Source organism: Nicotiana sylvestris, chromosome 2 (genome assembly GCF_000393655.2).
Source record: "Nicotiana sylvestris chromosome 2, ASM39365v2, whole genome shotgun sequence".
Classification (NCBI taxonomy): Eukaryota; Viridiplantae; Streptophyta; class Magnoliopsida; order Solanales; family Solanaceae; genus Nicotiana; species Nicotiana sylvestris.
This window is the reverse complement of record NC_091058.1, coordinates 36502307-36508306: the sequence shown is the minus strand read 5'-3', so window position 1 is coordinate 36508306 and position 6000 is coordinate 36502307.

The window sequence follows — 6000 nt, the reverse complement described above, 5'->3', positions numbered from 1 at the left end:
TGTTGAGGCGGAGAAAAGATGCGGACTGCTCAAGGTATGATTTAAGTCACAAGCATTGCATGTCCCGCCTTGATCTGAAAAGTTGAAGAAGAATGAACCAGCGGTTGCAGCTAACGAACATCAAGATTCAAATCAGAATCTACAGGAAGAACAAGCCAAGACTCGAGATAAAGCTTTAAAAGGTTTATAGATAGGAATCTTGTAACTTGTAGTTGATAGGCTTAACTAGTTTAATTTTTCATCTTTCATTTCGGTGTAATAAGGAGCTCGACAAGCAGAAACAGCAGCAACAGCAGTGAAATCACAGTTTCCCGGTAATCCCAGCTACCAAAACTTCCAGAACTATACTGACCTGATTCCTTTATAGCCAAGGATATGTAGGCAACCTCCAGAGCAAGTTTCAGTCAAATTTTTTTCAAAAGATGCTTCTCATGGAGTTTCAAACGAGCAAAAATCGCTCGTAATTGCTCATTTTATCTTTGCCCGAAAACCCTTCGTATTTTCGAGCAAAGAGGGGCAGTTGTGAGCATGTGATTTTTGCCCTATACGAAATACTCCTATAAAAACCCAAGAAAATAGATTTTTTCTTAATTATTTGCCATTTTTAGGAATTTTTGTAGAATTCTATTAATTGTTTGCATTTCTGTGCACGTATAATTTTATTAAAAATTAAAAAAAATGCCAAAAATACCATGCAATGCATTTAGATTTGTTTTTATATTTTTGGGATTAATTAATTAATTATTTTCTTTATTAAAACTGAAAATCGCAAAAATGGCCCACTTTTACATTTTTTTCCTTTAATTTTAGATTATTGATTTTTTCACTTTTAATCTAGGATTAAGATAATTTTATAATTTTTGTAATTAGGTAATTAGTTTAACTTTACATTTTTTGATTAATTTAGGTTTTTAATTTTAGGATCTTTAATTAAAAGAAAAAGAAAAGAAAAGAAAAGAAAAGAAAAAGGAATAAAAAGAGGGGTCTTTCAATTGGGTTGATTTTATACCCAAACCAGCCCAAAAATCGCCCAAACCCACGCCCAAAAACCCTTTTCACCCGGTCCAACCCTTCACACCCCAAACGACCCAGTTTTGTAACACTTTGATCATAGCCGTTGGATCTTGGCAATTCAACGACTCGAAACTAGTCTTTCATTTAATACATAACTATCCGAATCTATCCCTCCCCATTCCAATTCGTTTCATTTCACATCTAACTCACGCCCAAAGAAAACCCTAGCCTCCTCAGGTTCCCTCGTCCTCTCCGCCGCCAACAGCCACCGGAATTCGTCTCACGGCGGTTCCATTGTTCCAAATAACCCCAAATCAACACCTCAGACTCCCCTTCATCTTCTCTTTATAAATCACCAAACCACTCCCCTCGAATCACTCTCAAACGCCTTGAATCTCAAATCTAAGATTCAAACCAAAAACCCTAACTCCTTCAAATTACCCCAAATTCATACCAGATGATCCTCACCTCCCCTTCTTCCCAAATCCACTACCAGTTTCCCTCAGATCACCCTTAATACTGTTAATTTTCAACTCCGAAATTACGAAAGAAAACTGAAAACTCCCAATCCATTCCTAATCTGGTTTCAACGATTTTGAAGGATCGATTTGAGCCAAAGTTTATGCCAATCGATTGTTCTTGACAAGAACAATCGATTAGCATTAGTTTGGGATGATTTCAAGACCCACCGGATTCCGACCAAGTCAGCACTGACCGGCCAAGCTTCGTCAAATACCATCATTCGTTGATTTGCTCTGTTTGTTCAAGTTTTTCCGGCCAAAGTCAGTTTGTTTCTGTTTCTTCTCTTTTTTTTAGTTAATTTTAGGTGTCAATTTTGTTTGATTTGATTGCTGACTTATTTAAATTTCAGCAAAATAAGTTTACTTAGTTAATCGTTTTAATTTAATATAGTTCGATGCATTTAGGTTAATTAAATCACGCTAGATCAATATGATAGAGTAATTAAGGGTTTGCTTCTTTTCAATTGATTCTACGTCTGATTTAGCCGCATAGTTTAGGTTCTCTTTTTCTTTCTTTAATTGCTAGTTTCATTATTTGTACGTGGGTTTAAGTTTTTTTAATTAGATTTTAATAATTTTTCTTTGAAACTCATGCTAGTATTAGGTTTAAAATTTTCTTCTATGTTTGTTTCGTTTCTGGTTCTGTTCATGTCAAATGAATTTAGGTTTAATTTAAAGGGTTGGTTGCTCGATAATTTGTTCCTTTAATCTTTTCTTGTGTATTAACTGTTGTCTTGTGGTGTTGGTTCTGATTTGCCAATAAATAGGAACTTTAGGGACTTAACTGAACCAAAAAGTTTAGGTAAAGATGAAATAAGCAAAATTTAGAAGGGCAAATTGGGATTTTACATTGAGGGAATATCAGAATGTTCTAAGAATATCACAGTTGTCCTTATTCTTAGCATAAAATGCTGAAATTGGATAAGAAAAAGGACGGACAACTGTATAAAAATGTTGTACTATTCTGCAGTATAAGGAATTAGGTTAGAATATTCCTTTCTTGGGATGCTTTTTGTGCACTCTATAAAAGGGAAACCTTCCCTCACTCTCACAGAGATTCAGGATCAATTTACTGCACAAAAGTCTCTCTTTCCTCTTCTGAAAAGATTAGATCTCAAAAATTTCAGAAAAAACTTTCAAAACCTCTTATTCTTGGTTTCCTTACAAGCTGAAAAGATGATTTGAAGTAGAGGATCTTTACTAGTTTTCTTTAGCTGAAATTTCTGATTTTTAAAAGCTGGTTTGGGAGCTACACTTGGGTATGTTTTGGTTGTTGTTTGCTGTTTGTTGTTGCTCATTTCTTCTGGGAAGTTCAGCTGTTTTATTGACCTTTATTTGGTCTTTCTTTTGAATCATCTCTAGGTATGTAACCACATTCTGATTATGAGAATGAATCTATTTGTTCAAATCTGAACATCTTCATGTCTATATGTGTATGGTTGTCTGACTCAATGGCAGAAATTAATATGTGTTCACTTTCTTTATCAGCTTTTCTTGTGTTTTATAGGCAATTCAGTATTATGAAAATGTTCTTAAAACTGCACAAATAGCTTTGCTTCATAGCAAAACATTTAGGCTTGATATTGTTTATGATTTATTTGAGTTATGCTTTCCTTCTTTCTTTCATCTGACTTCTTTACTTAAAACCATTATTTTCTCTTTCTTTTATTGTTTGGCCATGAGCTATAGCCTGCTGATTTAGCCACTGGTTGGTTAAATCAGCAGGTTCAGAAGCCTTAAAGTGGGACTCACACTGTTCTTTTCACAAAGGAAGACCAAGTTCTAATGGACAAGCCATGTCCAAAAGAGGCAGGAATTCTCTATTAGTTATGCAAGTTTGTAATAGTTTTAGCCTAAATATAGTTAGTAAAGCAGTTGTAGATTGAATTGTTACTTGGAATATTTTTAAGAAAGCAGTATTTTTGGTTTAATAGCAATGCAAAAGTCTGTTTACTGCTGTAAAATTGCCATTGTATCAGATTTTTGTAATAAGTGGACTGAACTTTGTAAAGATTATAAACTAGCTCCTACATAAGCTAAGTGGTAGTTTTCATGGTTAGTATTGTAATCAGGTGTATGTTGGTAGATAAAAATCAATGTTTTCTTCGGATATTTGGCTACTTTGTTAAGGCAGTTTGGATACGTGTTTTGATGTTGCATATGTTTGGGCTCAAAGTTAAGCCCGTTTAAAAGCTCTCATGTATCACATAAGCAGGCCAACTGACAGCAGAAACGTTTTGGGCCTTATTCTGGCCCATAGGCATTCTCATATTTTAGACCTACATGTCATGGTGTCATTTTATTCAGCTAATGTAAATGTCTTCCAGCACTGGTTTCAGCATGTTAAATTTTTAGCTTTGTTCTTGTTTTCCAAAGATTTATGTTAATTTGATAAGAAAAGGATTTTTCATGTGGAATTTTGTTTGTGCATTATTAGGTTAGGCACCAGCCCAAACCAAATAGCCTCAATCATTCTGGACATGTTGAGGGTTTCGAAGGTCTATGCCTTTGGGCTCAGCTTCGAGCCCAGGCACCCTCAGCACTCCGTCTTTCTCCTGATAAAAAATGGGGCCTGTTGTTGTCCCACATTTCCCAAATAATAAAAGGCCCAATATAAGTAGCCCAAAACCTATTACCATTAACATTTGTTTATTAAGTTCAAACCATTTGTAAATAAGAACTTCCTTTTATTACCTTAATTAAACAATTGAGGTGTGCCATCTTTCATTAAATAAGATATGGCCCTCTTATTAGTATCACTTAGATATTTAATAATCCTAAAATAATCGTAGTTTTGCTTTAGGCTCGACTTGGAATAGTATTGTGATTATATATACGTTTGCATAACATAATTACAAATTTATTTCTAAAAGTAACTCGAGGGATGCGTTCGCGCACCTTCAACCAAACTTCTCTTAATAAAATAAACAAACCATTATTAATTGTGGACACGTTCATGTGACATGGTTTTTGACGCGCCAAAAGAAAAGAGTATACATACGCGTAACTCAATTCTTTAATTACGAATAATCAAGTGATTAAAAACGGTAAAAGATAAATTCACATAGGTTTTAAAATAAGTAATTAGATATTTTTAAGCCAAGTATAAATTGCTAAGCGACCGTGCTAGAACTACGGAATCCGGGAATGCCTAACACCTTCTCCCGGGTTAACAGAATTCCTTACTTAGAATTTCTGGTTCGCAGACTTTAAAATAAAGTCAATTTTCCTCGATTTGGGATTTTAAAATAAACTGGTGACTTGGGACACCAAATAAACTATTCCAAGTGGCGACTTTGATTAATTTAAATAATCCCATTTCGAATAATGTCACTTTAATTGGAAAAACTCCCTTATACCCATCGGGTGGTAAAAAAGGAGGTGTGACAAGTAGCGCTCCATAGCGTCTACAATGTTGCACCAATCTCTTATTAATACACTGCTCCAATCTAAAAAATAACATATCTACATTTGACATACAATATATCTACAACTACATAATACAGTTACAAACAAAAATAATATAATTACAATTTTTTTACAATATATCTACAAGTTTAAACAGATTCAGAAAACTACAACGAATCTTCTACAAGTTTAATGACAGGTTCATTTTCTACAAAAATCATCATAAAAATCTATCTCTTAGCCTTTCCTTTTCGCTGAATTGATTTGCCTCGAAGATTCACCAGCATCAAAATCATGTTTTTGTTTAGTTTTAGCTTCTGCCCTAGCTTGACGAGGGGAAAGCCTATGCTTCTTCTCTTCATTTTCATGAGCAGATTTTTCATGCTTTTTCGGTGAATGTGGTGATACAACAACAACAACAACCCAGTGTAATCCCACAAGTGGGGTCTGGGGAGGGTAATATGTACGCAGACCTTACCTCTACCCGAGAGGCAGAGAGGCTGTTTCCAGGAGACCCTCGGCTCGAAGAGGCAACAAGAGACACTATATTAGTACTATCAATAGACTCATAATAAAACAACATAAAATACCATGAAATCCATAACATAACATAAATGCCATAAAAAACAAAGTAACAACAATATAAGAGATATAGGAAATACGAGAAAGATATAAGGTATTAATACACAGCAGATAAAGCCCATCATCAGTAGTTGAAATGTGGTGATAAAACACCCAAATCGAAAGAAGGAACATCTGCTTCTTTAACTTTTTTAGGAATGTTCTTTGAAGCTCTGTTCTTCTTCATTGAAATTTTTTGAAGCTAGTCGTTAATGGGCGAATGAACTTTGAAGAATAGTAGAAATTTTGACTGATTTTAGAAGAAAGAACTTGAGAATAGGCGTTAATGGAGGGGTTACAGATTTTTGCTAGTTTTAGAAGAGGAAATAGTGGGTGATTGAAGAGAAAATCGTGGGGTGTGGTTTGATACATGGGTGAGGAGGTGGTATTTGGAGAGAGAAACGTGGGGAGAGTGAGAATATACAGTAGAGTTAAA